Raw genomic sequence first — 24,615 nt, 5'->3', positions numbered from 1 at the left:
CTTCCCTGCTGCGTTCCCCCCCGTTCCCCCCCCCCACAACCGCCTTCTTCCTCCTCCTCCTCCTCCTCCTCCTCCTCCACTTGGCGGGCCGCACTTGCTGCTCGGCTCTTCCGCTCGCCCGGTGTGTTGCTATCCCGAGTCGACGGCGCTAGGCGCGGGCAGCTTTTTACGCACACAAAGGAGAAAGGGAAGAGGCAGGCAGGGAGAGGGGGGGGAGGCAAAAAGCCGGCGACGAAACTTTGCGCGGGCCTGCAGCTCTCCGCCGCCCGCCCTGCCCAGCGCTCCGATAGGGGAAGCCGGCCGCCAAAGCCTTCCCCCGGAACGAGCGGCGAGGCGAAGCCGCCTGCTCGTCTGCGGCGCCGCGGAGGGGCTGGCGTGGAGGCCCTCTCTGCGAGTGGGCGGGCAGCACCCAGTGGGGACCCCGAGATGCAGCCGAGCCTCCTGCTCTCGCTGCGGGGCTGCCCCAAAGCTCCTAGCCACCGCCGGCTGAAGTGATCCAGCGCTCCCTGCCGCCGCCGAATCGAGCCCAAAGCTTTTGCACGAACGCACAGATAACACACACCCGCACCGCTTCTTTCTCTTTCTCTCCCCAGCCCACCTCCCCCAATCCCTCCTCCTCCCCTCCTCAAAGCCGTGCAGCCGCAAGCAGCTCAAATGGAGTGGAAAATGGCCAGTGGTGGCAGATCGAGCCTTTAGATTATCTCCTTCACGTTTGGTACTTAGCTGCCTCTAATCTGCTTTTATTTGCCAGAAGCCCCCCGTTCCCTCCCACCAGCTTGGGCGGGTGGTGGCGGCGACGGGGAGACACAAGAAGCGGGGTGGTGGGGAAGAGGAGAATATATATGTGTGTGTCCCCACCATATTTTTGGCTGCCGCCGCTTCTATATATGATAATATGTTTATATGATTAGCTGAGCCCAGGGGTGGGGAGAAGAGAGAGAAAGAGAGGGGGTGGAGATTGGAGGAAGAGGTGGAGGCTGGAGGTGGCTCCAGTTCAGAGCTAGTGGAGAGTCCGTGTCAGGACTTCGCAATCCCCAGTCACACACTGAGAGAGGTGCATGGACGAAAGGGAGCTGGCAATACAATTCACTGGGATTTTTCTTTTTTCTTTTCTTTTAAGGGCGATTTCACTCGCCCCCCGCCCTCCTTTCCCTCTCTGCCTCACTTCCTTTCTCTCCCCATTGCTTTGAGCGACCAGCTTTGCTCTCGATCTCCGTTCACGGGGCAGCGGCGGCAGCAGCAGCAGCGTCGAGGAGAGAGGAGAAGCAAGGGGGGGGGGAAGCGAAGCTTGAAGAAGGGCTGGAACTGGATCCTGCCAGAGGCCAGGATGCCATCCAGGGAGATGTAAATGAGGCCGACGAGGACGACGGAGAGAAAGGGGGCTTTTCTTTCCGATTTTCCCTCTCTCGCGCGTGTGCCTGTGCTTTGCAATCGCAGCGCCTCCCCGCCGAACAATTGAGTTGATTCCGGCTGCTCCTGTTGGCGTCGCCTTCTTTCCCCCCCTATCCATCCCAGTCGCCTAGAGAAAAAAGAGAGGACTCCAGGGCTGCTCACATCCAAGACGGTGTTGCACCTAGCGCTCTTTTGTTGTGGTGCTTTTCAGATCGACCAAAATAATTGTTTCGATTTTCCTTTTGTTTTACCTCCCTCCTTCCTCGCTCTCCTCACCCCCCCAACATTTATTTAAAGGAGTGCGTGCGTGTTTTGGGGAAGGAGCCGCGCGCGTTGGGACCTGGAGTGTGTGGGGGGAAATGTTGACTTAACCTCTCGCCGAGCCCCTTCGGCTGGCTGGGCTCTTTTTTTGCTTGGACGGAAGGGAGACGAGCAGCCTCCTGGTGTGCGTTTTGTCCCAGCCCAGCGAGCTGCGAAGCCAGCTGCCTTCCTCGCCTTTCTTCGCTTCTTCTACCTAGCCCAGCTCTTTTTCCTTGAGTTGCCCGGCGATCCTCAACCTCCTTCCCCTTCTGGCTTTTGTGTTTGCTGGCGCCCCCCCGGGCGAAAACATCGCCTTTAAACAACAAACAGCAACCGCCACCTTGTGATCAGAAAGGGGCTCACCCTGTACCCCCTTTTCCCGGGGCACCCCAGATGCAAGAGGAAGCCCGGCCCGGCTTTGGCTGCAAACCCAAAGGTAAGCGTCTCCCTCCCTCCCTCCCTCCCTCTCGGTGTGTGCGGATTATTCGTGGGTGAGATGCTTCTTTCCCACTTGCAGGACCTGTTTGCTTACTTCGATCGCCCCCTTTTGCAAGCCATTTGCATGCAAGGGGACTGCTTACTTTGCAGGAGAGGGGTGTGTGTGTGTATGTGCGTTGGGGGGTGCGGGAGAAATGCACTGTAGAGCCTCAGCCCTAACCCCCTTTTCCCGCTATGGGGAGGGAATTCCTCCAATAAATCTGTATCGAACTGTTTTCCGTCCCATGCATTCTGATCCATGCACCTCACCTCCCCAAAAAATCTTCCATCACCTGGAAAAAAAGAGCTCTGCGCGCCGCATAAACCAGAGAGAGAGAGAGAGAGAAATGTATGTATGTATGTATGTATGTATGTATGTATATGGGAAGGGAGAGGCATGGGGTGGACAACACTCAGGCATGGGGAGGCTCGCGATGGTTCTTTTACTTCCTAGATCTTTCTCTCTGGGCAATGGTAGATCGGATGAGGGGTTTAACTGTGAAGCTGGGGTCTTTCCCGGGCAAGTGGAGGGTGAGAAAGAAGGTGACCTGAGAGCGTAGTCACATGTGAAGCGGCGCAGGCTCTGGGGTGGCGATCCTCGAGGGCCTTGGCCTCTTGAAGGGCTGGGAGTCCGGCTGGAGGAGGACGACGACCAGAGGCAGTTTTTTCGAGGGCTGTGGGGGGCCTGTGATCAGATCCAGCGAGAGCGCGCGCGAGGATTTCCCCCTTGCGCCGCGCGCAGCGGGGCGGACCTGCGCTCCTCCCGGGGATTTGGCGAGAGGTCAGTCAGTCGTCCGCCGGGCTGTTGCAGGACACTTTCGCGCGGGGATCCCCCTCTTCCAGCCTATCCTCCCTACCCACCTCACCCCCGGCCGCTCGGCACGCAGATAATCCGCCACGCGAGACCCCCGAGTTGGCATGTAAGCTCCCTCGGGAACCGCCAGCAGCTCAAATGCTGGGCGAGTGGGTGGGTGGAAGGCAGAGAAATCTCTCCCGGCTTGCAAAACTTTGCCAGATCCTCAAGAAAGACTGTTGCTCTGGTGTTGATTTGACTGGGCTTCGGGTCCCCCTTAAAAAGAAATAAAGTGTTGCAAGGTGGGATTCCAGCAAGTGCTCAAGCCATACTTAATACTTAACGCGAAGGACATTTTTATTGGGATTCTAGAGGACTTTCTTGACCAGCGAGTGTGCCCAGACTTGTGGAATGTAAAGTGACCTGGGACTGGAAGTCTGCATGGTGTTTGGGGTGGGGTGGGGGTGTACACATTGTCTCCTGTTTTACTAGTTTGCCTGGGGATTGCAGCTCATATTTCTCCCATGGAAAGAAATTGGTGTGGATGGGGAGAGGGGTTTCTTTAGGAATCCCACTTCTCTTAGGGTTTTTTTTTGGGGGGGGGGAGAGAAATATCCTCCAAAGAAGGCTTGCAAGTCTCTGGCTAAAAGCAAGAGACATCTGGATCCTGTTATTGGAGCAAGATTTTCTCTTCTTTCTTTCCTTTGCTCCAGCATTCTTTGCTATGTGTGTGACCAGCCAGGCAGCCTCCTCACTCTGGGTGCTTTTAGAGTAGAAAGCCTGGTGGCTGATTTCATTCATCTGGCTCTGTGTGTGTGTGTAGCAGGCCCCTACCAAGTCGTCTTTGTGAATTCAAGTGGCCCCTCTGAGAGGAAAAGTTGCAGCCCTTTAAGTAAATAATGACTTGTTGCACTTTTATTTTCACTAAAGCACAAGGATGGAGGAGCAGCCTGACTACCCCCCCCCCACACACACCTTGCACAAGGCTTGCAAATAGTAATGAATTATAATCCTTTACAGTTGTGGCTCTTGAGGGGAGAAAAAAAAGGAGAACCTGTGCTCCATTTTTACTTGTTAGGTATTTAGGGCCACCTGGGGACATGTGGCATGTTGGAAGATGCTTTTGAAAAGTGTAAGCTAAAGTTGTGATTTATCGTAGCATCTTGTGGGGGGGGGGGGTTCTAAGTGGGAGGAGTGTTTGGATACAGTTCTGGTAGCGTGACAAGCCACCTTCTCTTAGACTCAAGGTGTGAGGGATTTCTTCCATAAGGTGGTGTGTGTTTGTGTGTTGACGATACCCTGTAAAGACTCTGGATTTTTGCTTTGTAATTAATAGTAGCCTCTTATAAATCTGGTGGTGGTAGGTTTTGGGCACAGTTGCTTTGGCAAACCGATCTTAATCTGGGTTTTCAGGTGTATGTTGTTTATCTTCCCCTTAAGAACGTGTTCTTAGAGCATTCTGCAGAACAAATGTTCTGTTGTTTGGTTTCTTCAGACACTCTGATTCCCTCCCTTTTGTTGCCTGTCACTAAAAGAGGTGCCATTTCACATCATTCTGCACAAATTGTTTGAATTAATGCAAGTGTGAATTCTTACCGTTTGAAGGGGGCTATTAGCATATCAAAGGTTTCTTAGCTTTCAGCTCAATTGAGAAAACTTCAGCCTGTCTTCCATTTGCTTCCAAAGCAGAGGCCCAAAGGGCAGTGGGGGGAATTGTAAAGGGGTAAAAGGGGGAGGTGGGCTTGGGTTATGTTTCTGAACTTATACTGTTTTGTAATTATGCCAGCGAAGAACATAGTCAGTATGCTGCAGGCTCTTGCAAACAGCCAAACAATTATATTCTATTGATTAATGGTTTGTTCTAAGAAAAAAAAAGGGTGACCTTTTTTCCCCCTGTGGCAGCCACTGTTTCATAGTTTCTGATGTCTCCTATCCTTTCTGTTAGTGGGATTTGCAAGGCCTTTTCTTTTGGACTCACACTTTGGGTATGTCCTGCACATTATTTCATTAGAGGGCCTGAATGGAAAAGAACTTCTAATTACTTCAAAAAAAAAAAAAAACCCTACAAATGAATCTTTGAGAGAAAAGACCACTCAGTTGCAAACCTTTGAAGAAAGCACACGTTTCTTCTCATACATAATACAGGAATAGCAGGTCTTTTTATTCCATAGGGTGTGTTACAGATTTTAACATTCTATTTATTTGTTATGGTTAATTTCCAAAGAATAATAAGAGAATAATTAAAATGCCTTCCTGGATATTATTATTTTTTAAAGCCTCCAGTCAGTTCTGCATAGGTTATCTAGAATCATGTGCTGTATCTTTTGTTGCTGTTGTTGTCCTCCTCAGTAGAAGTAGTGTTAATGCATATTCTTTAAATAGCTGTGGCAAGGACTGGTCCTGGCAGTGTAGCTGCAGAATATTCATCATTGCATTTTAAGTCAGTTTATGCTGCTGCCACATTTATGTAATTTTGGATTCATTAGCTGCTCATGGTTTTTTCCTGTTTGCAAAGAGATATGCCTCTTTCATTTTTTAAAAAAACAAGATCAATATTTGTAATCTCGCAGAATAGGAGCCTAGCAGAATGCAGCACTCCTTCAGTAAATTGGGCTGTTTTCCAAACAGTAGATTGTTCATAGGTTTTGGGGGAGCGGTCAAGTTTGGTAGGTCTCTTTTATCAAGCTAAACAAAATGAACTTTCCCAGTGTATTATAAAACCTCTTGGTTGCCCTTCTTCTTCTTCTTCTTCTTCTTATCATACGTATCTGTTCTACTGATATTGTAACTTTATTTCCATGGCTCCAGTGCTTAGTTTTGGGTGGGAAAAATAGGTTGTTACAGCAGGAAAATTGTTTATGATATCCAGAATAGTCTATTTTTAGTTTAATATCACTAAGAAGCTGAGCTGCTTGGAAGCCTTGAAGAAAACAGTGAATTGTGCAGGGTTGGTTTTGTTTTTTGTTTTTAAAAGACATTTGCTAATTTTAAATGGTGAAGAGCAGTTCAGGATTTTGTGGGTGGAGATCTTTTAACAGTCCTCAAATGGGGTGTCATTACAATGAGGTGATTTTCACCAGTTTATTTACTCTTAATGCCTCCAGTTGCTTATAGCAGTACCTTTTAGTAGTATAAATGGAACAAATTGATGCAGTTGTCATTACGACACTTAAGTTACTTTTAACTAGTCTGCTTTGGACATAGTGTGCTGTAAAGACAGTACATTACGTGCTGTAAAGGAAGCACAGCCATTAGAGATAATCTAAAAATTGTCTTGGAAATGTTGCACTTCAGTTTAAATGACGGTGATCTCGAAATTCGACAAATTTCTGTAAAAATGCCACAGAAGGAAGACTTTCAGCAATTCATAAGACAAAATTGGACCACTTAGACAGAAATTAATGTGCTACAGCCGTGCTTCAGCTGCCATTTTCAATCACAGTGGGTCACTATGTGTTGGCAACAGCAACTGAACATAGATATTCAGTTTCTCTGGCAGCTAGAGCTGGAGAAATCAGGATATTGAATCAACGTGGGGTAGCACAAACCAATTAAAGCAGGTTTTGACTTGAGATATTCCAATAAACAGTTTTTTCTCTCTCTCTGCTACATTTGGCTCCTCTATTCATTAATGGGCCAACATCAAAGAAAGAAGCCAAGCTTCCAAATGTTATAAAAACCAATACAAGATATAGATGTTGCATGTAGTCTTGGAAGTCTTAATTTAAGGCAAGCAGTTGGAGTTTTTATTGCAGCAATTTTCACAATCAGCAGAGACATTAACACCAGGCTTCTGGGTGTTTTTCCTTCCTTAAAATGAGCAAGAGGAGAGCATTAAAAAAAGCAAAGTTTGCTTAGCGGTTAGTCCATGATTTGAACACTTCAGAAGCTGCCGCCATGTTTCATTTGTCCCTTACAGCTTTCAGTGACAACATGTCAGCAATGGAAGTTACTAAGATTGGGGGTAAGATCCAGTAAGGAAACCACATATAAGTCATAGTGCAATTCATACTTAAAATACTGCAAACTGATATGTCACTATTTTTCATCTGTTTTACCTCTTTTATCTGTTTTACATAGCATATATTTAATTGACATGAACAAATAATGTACAAGAATTTGACAGGCATAATTCCTACCCCCCTCCCTTTAAGGATATATTGCACTTCCTGGTAAAACATTTCACGCAAGTATAATTTTGGGGAATCTATATAGTTAAGACTGGAACAAGTTACCTTTCAGAAGAAGGTTTGTGCGTTGCAAAAGAAATTACACAGAAATTACTGTTTTGTTTTTGTTTAAAATAGCCACACACACACACACACACCCCGCTCCCTGAGATTTAAAAAGCCTTTTTTCCTTTTAAACAACATGGGTTTTCCTTAGAAACCAGACTTTAATTGAATGGAGTGTCAAATGGCTGTTGGATCTTTCTTTGTGGGGGGTGGGTGGGTGTGCTTTTTGTTATAGTGAAGTCTCAGGAGTTGGGGGTTATTTTGTTTTGCATTTGGATGTCTGTAAGATGGCAGTTAAAAATAAGTTTCTAAAACTGCTAATGACTTTTCCAAATGAAAGATAAGAAGCAATAGTTAAATACAACAGTAATTTTTAATTCGTGCGTAGGAGCAGAATCAAGTCCGTTATTTTTAATAGGAAATTTTAGTGGAATTATCATTAGTCATGCTACTTGTACAAGTCACATTACACAGAACTGTTTTCTAATCATATTTTGAAGATTTGATGCTACATGTTTGAAGAGAGAGGCGTAAGCTTTTCAGTTTCCCAGGAGCACATGTGCACTCTTAAACATAGCATGCTTAATTTTTTCAGATTGTTGAAAAATAGGATAAATGTCATTATAATGGAATCTCAAGGCAGATGGGGCAGATGATGTTTGGGAGTTAATGAGGAGTTTATTCTGTTATCTCCTCTTGATCAGTTAAAATATTAGTTCATTTCCTTTCTGAAGAATTCTCCTACATAAACACTGTATGTTAAAGATGATCATTTTTATATCAGTTTAGTTACATGGTAATTTATTGCTTCCTATAACATTATTTTTATTTTTAGTGGTGACTGCTGATGTTCTCTCTCTGTCATTCACACACCACACACACTCACATTCCTTAAGATAAGCGACAACCTGATGCACTTAAAACTATCAGTTGAGTCTTTTAAGGAAAAACATTGTTGATCAGACTCTGGAATTATAGTGCAGGCAAGGTTGTGGCTCATTATCTTAAACGGAGCATTTTATGGGTCAAAGAAGCGATATATAATTTGCATGTGCTCTTATTTTTCCTCCCTTGTGGTATTTCTCAGGTGCTAAATGCTTCCAACTGTACAGAAGCCTGTTATTTTCCTCCCTAAATTTTATTCAGAAAGGCATAATAGTCAAGAACATTGTAGTCTTGACTAAAAGTAAACACAGAGTCTTAACACCTGCAGATAAAAGTGCAGCCTGCAGCCAAACAAACAAACAAACAAACAAATAAAAATGCTATTGATTGCTTTGGCAGCACAAGCCAAACTTAAATAAAATTTGTTTAATTACAACGAAAAATGAAGTTTTATGAAGTAGTATACTTCATCTTTGTAGAAGATTTTATGTGTTTTGCGCTGGTAAGTAAAATCCCACCACGGTTGTATAATTTTGCTCAATTATCAGAGCAGCTAAGAGGGAAAATCAATTATACTGAAAAACCACAGAAATGAGATTACCTTGTTAAGTAGCATCTTGCCAACAATGTATAAATTCCCTAGCATTATCAAAAGTGGCCATATAGAGGGTGCAGACCTATGGCCACTTACATGGGAGTTAGCCTCATTGTGAGCACAGTAGGATTTACTTCTAAGTCAACATACACAGGATTGTGCTCTTAATGCACCAAGAATATAGTGTAATCTATATGTAATAGCATGTAATTTTGCTACATTTTTCTACCGTAGGTGGTTGTTGCTTTTCTCTGTGCAGGAGCGCAACTGGATAAGTCAACTAATAGAGCATTAACTTTCCAAAAGAAATGGAATATATGCTACAATCCTATACACTCTTGACAGGTGAGCCCCATTGAACTCAGGGCTTGCTTCTGCGTAAATGTATATATTCGTCGCAGACGCGTATAGGATTGCATTAAGTATGGAAAATGGTCATGCCAGCCATTTTTTGGTTTTTACCTGCCTATCTTCCTTGATTTTGTAATGGAAAAAAAATCTGAAAACCTCAGTAGGTGTTTCAAGCAAGAATGAAGACCAGATATAGAAAAGTAAATTACTTTGCAGGGTGACAGTAATAGCATCCATTTCATGTCTCCAGTGTAGAAAAACTCACTTAGGATACAATTGTTCACCTTTTTTAAAATAAAATATATGTATGATGATGTGTTTGCAATATTTTTCTGTTTTTAAAATGATTACATATTTCTGTAGGCTCTCTGTGTTGTAATACTGTAGTTTGAAAACATTGCCTCTGCCTTTTGTACAGAAAGCTAGAATTTGTCTTTTTTATTTCTTGAACATCTGCCTCTGTGTAGTTTCCTGATGCACACACAATCTTGCTATCCTGAGTCTCTAAAACAGCCAGCTACAAGGGGCAGGCAACATAACAGTTTAAAATCGGTGGGCCATTTGTAGGTCACAGAGTCATCATGCTAGAATTTCAGAATAAAGTGACTGAAAAGGGGAAGACAAATGCCACTTTGAATGGAGATGTTTAAACCAGACCTCTGCCTCAGGGTAAAATTTAGGTATGTTTTAGCCCGGATGGTAATGTCTCCCTCTACAGAGCACAGAATTAATCATGGCCTGACAACAGAACGTGTGCTGAGGGAGAAAAGGGGACCTCTTGTTGGCTAACAGCCTAGAATGAGAACCTTATAAACATTAAAATATACTTGGGCATTTAAATTGTTGCATGTTGGTTCTGAATTGCGTTTTCTCTGGACAGCTTCTTTAAGCACATTTTGTAGTTGGTACAAACCTGGGTAGTGAAACACACACACACACACAGAGAGAGAGAGAGAGAGAGAGAGAGAGAGAGAGAGTGTCAAATACGATGTGCGAATTGTGACTTTTCCCAGTGAAATATTTGACACTGATAATAGGAAATGGATCCGGCCTCCCCACTGTAAGTATTACAGTGTTTTTGAAGAAAGGGAAAGCCATCAATTAGACATGCATGCGGCCTCTGGAGAAACAATGCTTGTTTTTTGTTAGTTTGTATTTGGGTACATGGATACAAAAGGAAGCAAAGTTCTAATTTTTAAAGACACAATGCAGCTAAATGTTTTTGCAACCTCTTTTTAGTAGCTACATATAGCACTTTTAGTGTACAAAACACTTTACAATGTTACTTATTTTTGCAAGAGGCAAGGAGATGTACAGGAAACTGCTTCTCCTTGCATTGTAGTTTTCACGTTTTGTTTTTATTTTAAAAGGAGAATTAATTTGAGTTATAATTTCAGTATATCAAGCAGATTCTCATTCTGCTTGACTAGTGTTTATGGTAAAAGGATACTTTTTATATACATTTGCATGCTTTACATTACTTTCTAATTATATATATTAAAAAATTGTCCGTTTCAAGAATTTTTCTGGGAGATTTTGGGGGATAAATGGTGTAAAACTGCTGTAGGATACCCCAGCATTTGAGGCTTGCTACTACCTCTTGCTTCATTTTTGTGTGAATGAGAAGGAGTAGTAAACATTGTCAGATGCTGTTTTTCTCAGAACAGTAAGGCTGAAGGACTGTAATACATTGTTTGAATATAAATACTAGTTCTAAACTCCAATATTTTAAATATTTTTTTGCCATGTTCAGGAGAGAAATGCTTGACATTTTGGATGTAGAAATTAGGAAATGATTCTAAGCCAAGGGGAACACATTCTGCTATTTTGATACTGGATTCATGTCTTTGTGGGTTTAAAAATTTGTTATTTTGAATAAAAAAAATACTGGGCACTATGTTTATGCTGTTGTCATTACCTATATTCCTTGAGTTGCAAAAGTTTTGAATAAGATCTGTTGTGCAAATCAGTGTATTTCAGAAATAATATCCTAAGTGGGTATAGGATGGCAAGCTTGGTTGTCTGCATGTTCTTAGTTTGGAGATTACATAATAACAATTTTGAGCAACCAGTTATGCTTTACCAGTTGATACTTTTGTTTTTTACCATTTGATTTGTTCCCTTGATGCAAAATTCATCCCCATATTTAAATAGGTGCATTTATTCTTTCTTTGAACAGTGTGTTGCGTCTACTGTAGATATTTTTTTCATATGAGTCAACACCTCGGAATGATTATTGCTCTGCTTCTAGACGGCGGAATACTTTCACTTCCATTACTGCCAAAATTGTTCTTTGCTGCTGGGGAAATGGATGACTGCTTTTTGTTTTTGTTTTTTTTTGTTTAGAATTCTGAGATTTCTACTCAGTTGCTGATAAGGTATATGGAGAGTTGAAACTGGGATGGTACTTTGGCTTGATTTGGGAGCAAGGTTTAATTGGAAGCAGACCTCCCTCTGGGCTAAGTCCAGCGACTAAGACTTCTAGGACACAGCCCTAGGCCCTAGTGCTTTTGAAGAGGAGCAGTGTTCATAGTTTCCCCCCTCTAAATAATCATAGCTCACCCCACACTTCTGGCAATAGGCCATAGGACTACCAGACATAGGGTGTCTTTCAGGAAGCCCTGGGTCCCAGAAGTCCCTTTGCTTTGCTTTTCCAAATTAATCACCTAAGCATGGAGCACAAAAGAAACAGCAAGCACCTAAAATCATTACGTTTCCCACTGGCATGCCAACAATTTCTGTCATCTACTTCCACCCATGGACAGTGACTACCATAAAAACTTGTACATGTGTGAGAGATTAAGACAGAGAAGGCAACTCTGCCAAGCTCGTTCAGCTCTTGCCTTTCCATTTAAAATATTGCTGGGTGGCATCTTTTTGGCAAGCTCATGAGCCGGATTTCATGATGGAACATGATCGTTGACATGAGTCACCCATTGTTTTTGCCATATCATAGCTTGATGCAAGATTCCTTTCCTCCTTTCTTTGGCCAGGATAGCATGAAAGGACCTTGCAGCCACACTGCAAATTAACGATCCAGGCTCTCTTTGATCTGGGTAAATAAAATGGGTCCCCAAACAACAACCCCCCCATTCCTTGCAAGAGGTATTTCTGTTACAGTATGTGTAGTCTGGAGGGCTCAGCTATAATTGTGATTGCATTTAGTTGCTGATGAAATATTCCTTTGCTGACTGACAAGACCTGATTCGCTTTGTGCTGAGTGCAGGTGCATATTTGGACTAGACTGATGTCTTTTGAAATCAGTGTAGCTATATTAACATACGTGGATGGAATAACTGGGTTCTAGTTTTGTCATGTGTACTTACTGAATATGATCTTGCTCAGCTTCAGAAAGGAAAGGTTGGAAATAAACTCTTGTTGATAGAGAACAGGAGAGGAGAGGAGAGGAAATCAGAGTTATTACAGAAGGGGACTCGTCCTTTCTAATTTTTGCTTAGATTTGCAAGGGGAAAAAGTGAAATAGTCTGATTTCTCTCTCTCTATTTTTTTTTAATTAAATGTATTTACTTACGTAGTTTGGATGTTGCGTTCCTTCTCTCAGCACTCACTGTGCCTGAAGCCTTCAAGGCCACATCGTTTGAAGATTACCAAACAGGACCTGGTGATGACAGGCTATAGATTTGGCCACTAGAGGCTTTCCTGTAACAGAGAAGCCTGTATGCTTGTGTTATATGCTTTTGAAAGCTCGTTCAGAAAAGCACCGTGATTTCTTGATCCTTTCCTAGTCTGTTTTAACAATTTTGCCTTTAAATATCCCTTTCAGTTATTTCTCATCGATTTAAAAATAAAGTACGTTGGTTATCATTTTTATCAGTGCTATCGTCATTTATTAGAAACAGCATTTTAGTCTGCATGCTGCACTTCATTTCCTCCCCAGGTGGCAAAGGCCGCATTGTCATCATCTGTGTTGGATTTTCGCCCCATACCTTGTAGTGCGTGAATTCATCCCTACCCCGGAGGGCAAAATATCTAGGTTTTATATATTAGTAATTGAATTTCTGAAAGTGACTTGCCTGGTTTATAGAGGAATTTTATGACAACCCAGAGAAATTGAGCTTGGACATTGAAATCGACCTTGGGTTCATTTTATATTAGACCACAAAGCCTTTCTTGTTTGTAGGAGTGGCCTAACAAATGGATAAGGTAAAAAGTAGAAAACTGGTGCCACTCCAGCTTCACAAATGCTGATGTTTTGTAGCTTCTTCTATACCAGTTTAGACCATTACCGTAGTTCATCTAGCTCAGCATTGTCTCAACTGACTCACAGTGCCTCTCTAGGGTTTTGGACTGTGGTTTCTCTCAACCTTGTCTGGATATAATACTAGGGATTGAACCTTGAGATCATCTTCATTAAAATCAGATGCTCTTCTGCTGAGCTATACCTTCTGCAAGAGTTTGGGGTTGGTTCGGTTTGTAATTGTAGCCCAACTGTAAGTTGACTTTGGCTAGTACTTCTGGCACAATATGGATGGTATCTGACAAAGTCATATACAGAGTGGATCTGTTGACACCAGTGGACTTAAGACAGCAATGACTAAAACTTGTGCACTAATTTTGGTGGGTCTGCTCACCTCACTTAACCTGAGAGCGATTTAATGGGACTTACTGCCAAGTAGACATGGTTAGGATTGTAGCCTGAGTCAGAAGCCACCCAAAGCCCGAATTTTACTGAGTTTATATCAAACATTGGGTGTGTTCATTTATTATAGCTATACATATCGACGCTTGGCCAAAAGTGTTTTCTGTGATACAGTAGTAGAATGGTTTTCTTAGGATGGATAAAAACAAGGATATGACGACTAGTAAATGTTTCCCCCCCTGTTACTTAATATTATGTGCTTATTTTTTCTTAAAATACCCATGTTTGTATTCAGTGTAATTGATACTAAACTTTGAGGTAGCAAGTTAATCCTAATAGGAATAGGTTTTGGCTTATGTGGCAGAGGGACGTTAAACAGAGCCACAGTGCTGTGTTTGTTTATTTTGGTTAAGGAGATGATTTGGCTTGGAAGTGATGAGTTGTTTTGGGTGGTCCCTCCACTTCAGGATGGTTCAGTGTTGGTTTTCCCTTTCCCGTAAAAGTCTTAATGTGATGTTGGGGGGGGGGGACAGCAGCAGCAGCAGCAGCTTTTACATCTTGGTATGCAAAAAGCTGCTTGCTTAACTGTTTTGAAGGACAAGGGTAACTAGATAGAGCCAGCAGGGAGAAAAAATGGCCAGGGTGCCTTCTCCAGGAGTGACTGATATCAGGTAACTCTTAGCTGTCTGGGAATTCCTTTCAAATAGTGTCCATTTGTTTGTCTTCCAGTGCTAAATTTTTGCATTTTCTGCATACTTTTTGCTAACTCTTCTTATTACCTGCAGAGGGAGCTTGCATATGAGATAATCAGAATAATCGTGGCATATATTTTTTTAAGGACTGCAATTGTTTTTCAGCATAAATACAATGTCTGCTTGTTACAGCATTCTCTGTTGCTTTTGCTAAGATTAAAAGTGTTTTGCATGTAAAGTGTGTTCAAGGGTATGCTTTGAGAAGGCTGATAGCAGTTGGCAAACACTTGTAAATTTAATATGCAAAAAGCGTATGTGGATGTTAAAATAACATTGCTTTTTCAGATGAAAATACTCTTTGCTTTAAAATTAGGGATTATTTTTTTTTTTAAAAAAAGCAAACGCCCATGTTAGTAATACTTGTGCAACTGTATTGGGGGGCGGGGTGGATGTAAAGAATCATTGGCAACCAAAACATCAGGAAATATTCAGAAAATAATTCTTTAAAAATAAATATAAGTTCACAAGCTTCAGGGCTTCCTTAATTTAACTATACTGTTTGGTATGCTGAGCAGAAAGCTGTTAACAATAGGATATTTTCTCATATCTATCTATCTAGCTATCTACCGGTATCTATCATCTATCTGTCTATCAATATAGTTGGTTACATTACAGTTGCGAGGTCAAGTCTTAATTTTTGTTTTACAAAAAAAAACATCACTAGTACTATAGCCAACAAATTAGTGTAATGCATTCAACAGCTAAACCTTCAGCATTAAAACTTTTAGGGATATAAAAGCAACAGCCCTGCTGACAATTTAAAAAGGCCGTGGTGGTATAATAATATCAAAATATGAGCTTAATAATAAATAAATATCACCTAAGACATGGATGCCTTCCATTTGCTAATGTTGTCTTTTAAGGTTTAGTATCAGGAATTTGAAGGATGTTCCTGCATGTTTTAGAATTTGAATTATGCATTTTCGGATGATGAAGCCCTTCATGAAACAAGAGAAATGTTAGGGAAATAAATGTGACTTAATATATTGCTTGCTGTGCAAAGAAGGTAATGGAGATGGCATTGAAATAAGCACTGTTTAGCTCTGAAAAATAATGGCGCTCTATTTTCATTTAAGGTAGTTTGGGAAGTCTGCATGCTATCTGCTGTGATTTTAATATGAAATAGAGCATTATGCATAGTTGCACATTCCATAAAACTGAAGCAGCACTCAGAAACATACTCACTTGCAATAAATCCTCCCAGAAAATTGGTTTGAGAGTTGATTCTTCTGAACGTTTATTACAATGCCGTAATGTTAAAAATGAGTATATGTGCAGGAGAACACAGGCTTTTATTGTAGTTTTGATTATCCTTTTAAACAACTAGCAAAAAGGTTTACTGGTGTCACAAAAGTACACCATCTTGGTGCCGATTCATTATTTATACTGTCTAATCCTTGCTAATGTGAAAAAATCGGCTTGTTGTTGTAACACCAAATGGCCCTTTAAGTAGAGAAACAGTTAAGTAGATCTCCTGTAATAGTATGTTGTCTAATAAAGAGATTTATGGTATTGGCAAGGGCTATTGTATAGGAATTACCATTTCACAGCACGATCACGTGTTATCATAACAACTTGGTACCACATTTATGTGGAACATTTTCATAACAGGGTAAGGATGTTAGCCACAGCAATTACACTCCAATAGGATTACGGCAGAAAGACTTATTTGGAATATAGAAATATTTCTAGACGGACTTGGATTGGAGCTGCGGGTCTTCTGAAGTTTGATCCACCTTTGCTCTCCTGGGCTGTAGTAAGTATGAAAGATGTCAGAAATACATTTCTTGTGCTCATCTGCTTAATAAATTAATGCAAAGTGAGATATTTCTTTCATCCTTCTTACTTAGGACATAAGTTGTAAATTCTGAAACGTACTTGTGTGATACTTTGCGGTGGGGTGTAGAGAGCTGTTTGTCCCAGGGAAGGAGAAATAGCAAATGGAGAAGCTGTGTGGTACAGGAGGGGGGGGGAATCATTGAGAATTCATTCATTCTCAGTGAATGAATGACTGTATACTCTTGGATTTTGCACAGCTTTTTCATTGGGCTGAATGGGTTGACACTGCCATACGAATAGTTCTTTCAACCCTAGAAGGGTTGCATATTCTCGTCTAGCTTCAGATGCCTAGAAAGCACCAGCTTTTAATACATAGAATTCATTTCTCTTCTGTTTTTTTTTTGGATAGGATTCTTGGAAAGCCTAGCCAGCTCAGGGGGAAAAAATTAATTGAGTAGAATAAATATCAGGACATGAAAGTTATATCATTTCGTGTCATTTTGAAAAAGAAGAGCAAAGTTTCGTTTCGTTGTTGAAACTTCTTTTACTAAATGGAAAACAAACAAACAAAAATCACTGCTGTAAATATTGTAGAGGGTGTGTGTGTGTGTGTGTGTGTGAGTGAGAGAGAGAGAGAGAGAGAGAATAATTGCTTGTATTAATATGAATGGAATTCCATTCATGGAATGAGGAAGGTCTTTACTGCTGCTGCCTCCTGCACCACTTAAAAGCTGCTCCTGTTTGGTTGGGAAATATGCCAGAATGGAATGAGATGTGGTTTGGAGTCTTGCAGCTGAAGGGGAGAATGGGAAAAAAACTCTTCTCTTTGCATGAGTGGAGCTGATTGCCACTAAAGTTTTGTTAGATCCTAAATATTGTCCCTGGTGTTATAATATTTGGGAGGATACACTAACAAGTAACTTGTATTATCTACCTACCTGTAACTTCATGTATTATGTGTTTGTATTCATACGCAGGTGGTGCTGTGGTATAAACCACGGAGCCTAGGGCTTGCCGATCGGAAGGTCGGCGGTTCGAATCCCCACGACAGGGTGAGCGCCCGTTGCTCGGTCCCAGCTCCTGTCAACCTAGCAGTTTGAAAGCACGTCAAAGTGCAAGTAGATAAATAGGGACCACTGTGGCAGGAAGGTAAATGGTGTTTCCGTGCGCTGCTCTGGTTTCGCCAGTAGTCATGTTGGCCACTAGGTTGGATCTAGAGCTCTGTTGCACTGTTGAGAGGGCACAGGGGAAGTTATGCGTGCCTATCTCTGATTCCCTCTTGAAAAGCAGAACTGGAAGAACAATGTGAAAGGTAGTGTGTCTGTGTGGGCTTCCAAGGCGAGGGGAAATCAGGAAAGATAATCTCCTTCTGCTTCATCCATTGGAGATCCCTTGAATCGTAGTACCTTCTGCCCATAAAAGGATCCCTTCCATTCACATAAACAGTCTGGACCCAGCCCATTATTTTTGTACATTTCTTAGGCATTTGGCTTCATTTACAGTCAAATTTCTTAAAGTTGCTTGGCAAATCAACTTAAATTGCCACCTTCTTGAAGTCTCACCACAATCTTTTAAGATCATCTGAGAGCACCTGCCTTAAACCATTATTATGAACTATAAGCAAAATAATGAGCTTTCAGTGGTCCAACAACATCTGGAGGGAAGAGATTCCCCATTCCTGCATTAGGGCCTGAAGATTTCTCGATGTCTTTCCCACATTCCCTGAGTGTTCTTTTGAAATGCTGGAAAGACTTGCTTGTTTTCGCTGTATTTTAATTGCCAGAGCTAAGCAAGTGCTAAGCAAGTGTAGAGTAAGTTTAATTCCTTCCCTGTGGTGTATTTTATTCTGCTGATTCTAGGATGGTGTGTTTTTAATTTATTTATTTTCCAGCTGTGGATGACATGGATAAGTTGAGACGCACCTTTTTAAATAAATTGTAGATAACTGAAAATCGGCATTGTTGGAACGATTTCTGATTAATTAATAACGACTACATAGCCAAAGCTTCTGTGCTTTCTCAGAATGCAAATATTATGGTCCAGATCCAGAAGTGATGGCACACAAAAATATGCTATGGTCACCAGGTTGTAAGTGTGAAGGATCAACGGAAACAGGCTCAGGTGTATTAACATCTAGCCAATGTGAATAATATTTATTATATACTGTATTGGCCCGAATATAAACAGCACCTGAATATAAGCTGCTCCATTCCTCGCTGCTCCTGGCTGCATACTGGGGGAGGGAGCCGCGCTGTGTTGCCAGTGGCCTTTCGCCTTCCTTGCTCTCTCCCTTCCCAGCCTTGGGGGAGAGGATGGGGGACGATGCACGGGGTGGGGGCTCCTGGCTGCATACCGTAAGGTCACGGATATAAGCCACACTTTAACTTTTCACGGTCGGAATTTGGGGAAAAAGTGAGGCTTATATTCAGGCCAATACGGTATATATATGACTCTTTACTAGTCATATTCTACATAAATTATCTGGGTGACAGATAATTAGAACAGTTTAAAGAAACACAAGTCCCATACAATGCAATCAATCACCGTACAATGTAGTGGCACAAAAAAATCCAATTAAAAACAAAACAAAACAAAACAAAACAAAAATGACATGGTCTTAGTTAGGTAGCAAATTCCAGGCACTGTAATGTAAACAATCACAAGAGAGAGCCCCACACAACATTTTAGGGTTAAAACCACATCTTAACCCAACTACTGTGAAAACACAGACTGACCAGGGATGAATATAACAACATTTAAATGGTGTTAAAATTTGAAAAGATCTGGAAAATTGAACACACACACACACACACATTTGCTCAATGTCAGATATGCATTAACATAGTTGCCTGGAGAACCCCCCCCCCCTTTTTAAAGGGTGAGCATTCTTTAGGAATATTCAATATGGGAGAACAGAATAACTATCGACCTTTTATTGTGGAACATGCAGAAACACATGTGCTTTGCCAATCTGCCTCCTCTCTGACTTTCATGTGGCAAAATCCTGAGAAGCAGCACTGATATTGCAGTGTCAAGGGACAGGATATGCAGCAGCGCAGTGTGGCAAATTAAAATCACTGGCCTGTGTTTCATGTCATGCCAAAACCATGCATAAACAAGTCAGCTTGGACTTGTGCTCCCCTTTTCCCTCTCCTTCAGTTTAGAAGCACTTCAGCTAGCCCAAATTTGGGGTGGGGTTGGGGTACTACATGTATTCATTTAAACTGGTTTGCTGAAACCCCGGTCAAACATATATATTTTTCTTCATCCTGACTTATTAACAAATTATACTTTAAAGCAGGGTTTCCACAGCTTGCATATACAGTAGTAAACTCTGGTTAGTTTAAAAGAGGCTGTGGAATGCTTCTGATCTCTTGGCTGCAGAGGAGGAAGAAATAGACTTGCTCATTTATCCTTTTTTCAGACAGATTTGTATGATGTGCCATGACAAATGGATAGTTGAATGCAGAACTGGAAGTGTAAGCAAATTTGATAAAAAGTTGCAATCTTTTCAAAAATGCTTGTTTAAAAGTTTTGCTACTTCATGCTACAGGCTGGCTTCTAGTAAGTTTAATCACATCCAATTGAAGTTTGTGATGGTCAAAGTCTTTATGTTTTGAAAACATTTAAATTGTCAGCTGCTACCTTTCCCATGAGATGTCAGTAACTGGTATATCACCTTTAGATAAAAAAAATATTATTACAGAGATTAGGAATCCAGAATCGTTGTACGTAATAAGAATTAGTTTGAAAACAGCCCTCACATTTTATGTGCACCATTATGCTATACATAATATTGACCACTGATTGGGTTTGAGAGCTAACATTTAATATCTCTGAAAAATAGAAGGACATTTTGTGATGCTTGTCTAGACTCATGGCTTATAATCTGTGCAGCCTGATGATATATGCATGTTTACTCTGAAGGGTTTAGTGCCATGCAAGTATCCCTAGTAAAAGATAATGCTATGCTGTTACTAACATCGAAGGGAGTATAAGGAAATGTATAATTAAATAGGAGAATTGATGAGCGGGATCCCAATTGAAATTCTGCAACAGAAGGGGGGGGAATAAAACCTCTGTAAAATGCAGGTTTAGACGAATAAATGCAATACTATGTTGAAGGTAGCAAGACATTTTTCAGTCCTTTATCTCCTGCTGCACTTTTTATTACACATCTTTTGCTTAGATCCAAAGTGTTCTTTTGAACTCAATGAATCTTCCTTCCTGGTACAGGTTTTATTTTTATTTTACAATTGCAGTATAAGAGGGGAAACTGTGTCACACTTGAAAATGTACAGGCTGTTATCTACTGTTGTTGTTTGTTGTTGTTTATGTGGTTCATTGAGAATAAACAAGCTAGACTACCTGAGATGTTTACCTCATTTGCTTTTGGGTTTTGTGTGCTTTGCGACAGCCGAGCAGGATTTTTTATTTTATTTTTAATTAGCAGTCTCCTCTTTGGAGGGATCATAAATCTGTCTGTGTGAGTTGTGAGTCTGCGCTGTGGTTGTTTCACTGGCCCGGTTCATTTTAAATAATGATGCCCTACTTGCGAGTCACTGTGGGAAAGCATTCGTGTATAGAGGGGTGATCTTTTTGTTTGTTTTGGAGTTTCTTCTCTACCTTTGGAAGAGCTGTGTGGTTATGACTAATAAACACTTTACTATTTGGCAAATGGAATGTAAGTGACCAGGAGCTATTGGTTGAGGAATGGAAAAACCTGCTGCACAGAGTACATCAAAGCAGTGGAGCCTTTGAAATATACCTGTGGATGGAAATTTTTCATTTTAACCTGTCAGCTGCACAGAATACAAATCTCTCTGCTACACAGCAAGGTATTTTGTTAACAACATTTTTTCCCTGGATGTACTGTGTCAAGACGGTGATACTTGGAGTCAGGATAGCAATGGGGTGCCTCATAGCGGGTTATGAAATGATTTGTAGATTTAACAGAATGACAATTAATGCTTTACACTTTATCTGATTAGCATTTTTATTCTGATTTTGTGTGTGTGTGTGTGTGTCTTTGTTTTCTGCTTCTCTTTGCTTAGTGTTTTGGTTTGGGTATAACTGCCGACACAATGTCTTATTCACATCATGTTTTCCTCACTTCTCATGGCATTCAAAATGAGTGTCATTTTCTTGTATTTGACTGGAAGGAACACCATCTGTATTTCTAGGAGTTAAAAGTCCTGGCTTTACAATATGCAGTGATAGCCATTGGGGTGAGAAGGGGAGAGTGGCAGTGGACTGAGAGTCAGAAATGATTGTGTCACTGATGGAACTCAAGGAGAAATGGATGAATTTTGCAAGTGTTTTCACAATTAGTTTGACAATAATTAAAGAATGAAGAGTTCATAAAATTGTTTTGTTTTATACCAGTAGAGTTTTTTTGGGGGGGGATTTGATGTTTCTAGTGCAGATATTTGCTTCATTTTAATTAAAATGTTCCTTCAGCTGAAAATTCCAATATTGTTTGAATTTTAAGATTATTATTATTATTTCACAAAGTTGGTTAGTTTTTTCCTCAGTGACCTCTGCATCTTTTTGGACACAAATTATACGAGTGGTTTTAAAAGTATTGTGTGTCTCCATTATTCAATTGCAGCAAAAAGTTGCTTTCTAGGAAAAAAAATGTGTTTAGGACTGCAAAGCACATGGGCAAAATCATTAGTTATTTCTAACACCTAACTCTCCATTTAGTTAGTAATTGAAGGAGTGGTGTAACTGTAACTGCCTTTTAAAAAAAATGATAAATAGTGGTTTTAACCAATCATTTTTAAAGCACATGAAATTATCCTGTTCTGAAATTTTTAATGAAAAACATACGTGTATTTGCCTATTTTTTTGTTTAATTCTTATGCCATGTTTTGGAAAACACCGATTTCTCTTTTATATTCATAGAATAAACCAGGGTGGTGTTTCTGCTTTTGTTTCTAGTGCAGCAAATATATACGGTAATTTAGTTATCGGCTGCAATCCTCTATCCTAGGATTAAGCCCAGTTGAACTCAACAGGAGTTCCTTTCAAGTAGGCAAAATTAGGATAGCTCTATCAGTATTGTTAATAACAGAGGCTGAAACTACAGTGTTCAACATTAGGAGAAGTTTCATGCCTGCAACAGCCATTTCATGGAATACAATATGATAATTTGAAAGAACATTAGGTTCTGAGAATGAACTACTTCTAAATAAAGATACTGGCATCAATTTAAATAATGTCCTTTAAAAATATAATCCAGCCCAAAAGTCAAAAGTCTCAATTTTAATGAAGACATTTCAAAGAACAGAGAGGTTGAAAAAATATGTTTTACCTTTTCAGATTGCTTTTATTTGCCCAAAGGCAATAAAAGTGTTAGCATTTGGAAATGGGTGGCAAATGGCTTTGCTTTTTTCTTTCTATTTGCCCCTGTTGTGGTTTTCATTCACTTTGGCTGAGTTTGTTGCTATTTGCTTTTCACCATTAAAAATGTTTGCTTTGAGTGAGAGAGGGAGGCACAGCTTGGTAGTTAAGATTTTCTTGAAATGCCACTAACAGTAGGACCGTTCCCAGATCAAGCTGTTATAAACTGTAACATTAAATAAGAATCTTTGCACAGCCCTAAAGAAACTACATCCTGCATGACAAAAAATAGAGGCGTTGGAAATAAAACGCGAATACCAAATACATCAAGTATCCTCCCTATCAATTGTAAGCTGCAATGTATTGTGGACACAGTCATAAGAAATGGCTGGGATCCAGAGTTTGTCTACCTAGTTCTACAGTAAAATTTCAGTAAGCATTTTACAAACAATAATACAACACAACTGCAATACACTGCAGCAATACCGGACATCAGTTTACAGTTGGTTTCTTCTAGTATGGAATCTCCTTCTCCCCCATTTTGGTTGTGTTGAAATTTCTTACACATGTTCTTGAAAGTAATCGGGTAGGAATAAATGGTTATCTCAATCCAGAGACCTATGTGTGCTGCGATGCACTCGGCAGAATTCCTTTGCACATGGAATGGTTCTTGGCATCAGGGTGTTGGAATAGTTTTGCTTTCTTCTCTCAGATTTGGTAGCAGCTCCTGAGGGTCTTGGAATTAATATATCATCTGGGAATAACATCAATAGTATTCTTGCTGTTTCTTGATGGTGCATTCTTTGCAGTAGTGCTATTTCATGCTACTATTGATATATGAGAAGTTTTCCGTATGGAAACACTATCTTATGCTAATGACTGCTGCGCTCCCACTCCCCTGCTAATAATGGTTGTTGTGCTAGTCATGTCAATGCTCGTGATAAGAATTAATAACACCGGTAGCCTATATTTGCAAAGATTCCCAAAAATAAAATTGCAGTGCCAAGTTGGTTGAGACAAACTGGCAAGGAGTCTACCTAAAGATGCACAATAATCCCTGTTTTTCCTTCATTTCAGTGGGTGGTTATCTGACCTCAGGAGTGGCAATTGTATAGATGGTGGTAGGCTGATTATCATATCGTTTATTTCTATAAATATGTTTTCTGTTAGTGATGGTCATCTGCTGCTCGAACCACAAGAAAGAACATTTAGGGTGGATGTCAAGCATCTTTAATGTTTGTGAATTGAAACTTCTAGGTGTGGGTGTTAATCTAGCAATCATGACTGTATATCATGTAAATACCTAGGTGTGTTTGTTTACATGCATGCATAGGAACACTGTGTATCAGGGATGAGCAGACTTCAAGCTAGTGGATCTTCTTTCTTTTCATAGAACCCAGAGATCCAGTAATAGGGGAAGGACAGGCACACTTTAAATTAGCACATCCAGCCCTAAGAATTTATCTTCAGTACCAAAGGTGAGCTCACAGCCCTTTCTACCTGGTTCCCATCCCCAGCCAAAATACAGTGGTACCTTGGGTTACAGATGCTTCAGGTTACAGACTCCGCTGACCCAGAAATAGTACCTCGGGTTAAAAACTTTGCTTCAGGATGAGAACAGAAATTGTGCGGCGGCAGTGGGAGGCCCCATTAGCTAAAGTGGTACCTCAGGATAAGAACAGTTTCAGGTTAAGAACAGACCTCCAGAACGAATTAAGTTCGTAACCCGAGGTACCATTTTAAATAGGAGGAGAAGGGACATTTTATTAAGTCTAGTCTTAAAACAATTGGACCCTTGCAAATCACCCAGTAATCTACCAGTAGATCCAGATCTACATTCCACCCACTCTAGATGTAAAGGTGAAATACTAGTATTATCTTTGGTGTTTGTTTATTTATACTTTATCAAATTTCTCTCCCTTTCTCCCAAAGGAGCCCAGGGTGTTATCCCCCCCATTGGTTATATACTTGGAGATCTTGAAGCTGCAGTCAGATTATCACTGGCAGTAACTGGGCACTCATGGATTGTGAAGTCATATTCTTACTTTAGGCTGATTCAGTTCAGTAGTGTAGCTGCTGCCAAGATTAATTTACTGCTTTCAGGGCTGTGT

General features: G+C 40.9%; 1 protein-coding gene across 27 annotated transcripts in view; it reads left to right on the top strand.

Moving 5' to 3' along the window:
* Positions 1-860: 860 nt before the first annotated feature.
* The window catches only part of ADGRL2 (adhesion G protein-coupled receptor L2), a 207,058-nt gene continuing 183,303 nt past the window's right edge, over positions 861-24,615 (top strand). For 9 of the 27 annotated variants that reach the window (XM_033151725.1, XM_033151722.1, XM_033151742.1 and 6 more), the window contains exon 1: positions 863-2,128. The gene's annotated coding sequence lies outside the window, so the exon portion shown is untranslated. Of the gene's footprint in view, positions 2,129-2,850; positions 2,951-24,615 lie in introns of those variants that run through there. The other 18 variants (XM_033151717.1, XM_033151720.1, XM_033151718.1 and 15 more) reach the window with 6 other exon arrangements.

This window comes from Lacerta agilis, chromosome 6, assembly GCF_009819535.1.
Source record: "Lacerta agilis isolate rLacAgi1 chromosome 6, rLacAgi1.pri, whole genome shotgun sequence".
In the NCBI taxonomy this organism is placed as follows: Eukaryota; Metazoa; Chordata; class Lepidosauria; order Squamata; family Lacertidae; genus Lacerta; species Lacerta agilis.
The sequence above is the reverse complement of the archived record's forward strand: the minus strand, read 5'-3'. Positions and strand labels throughout refer to the sequence as shown.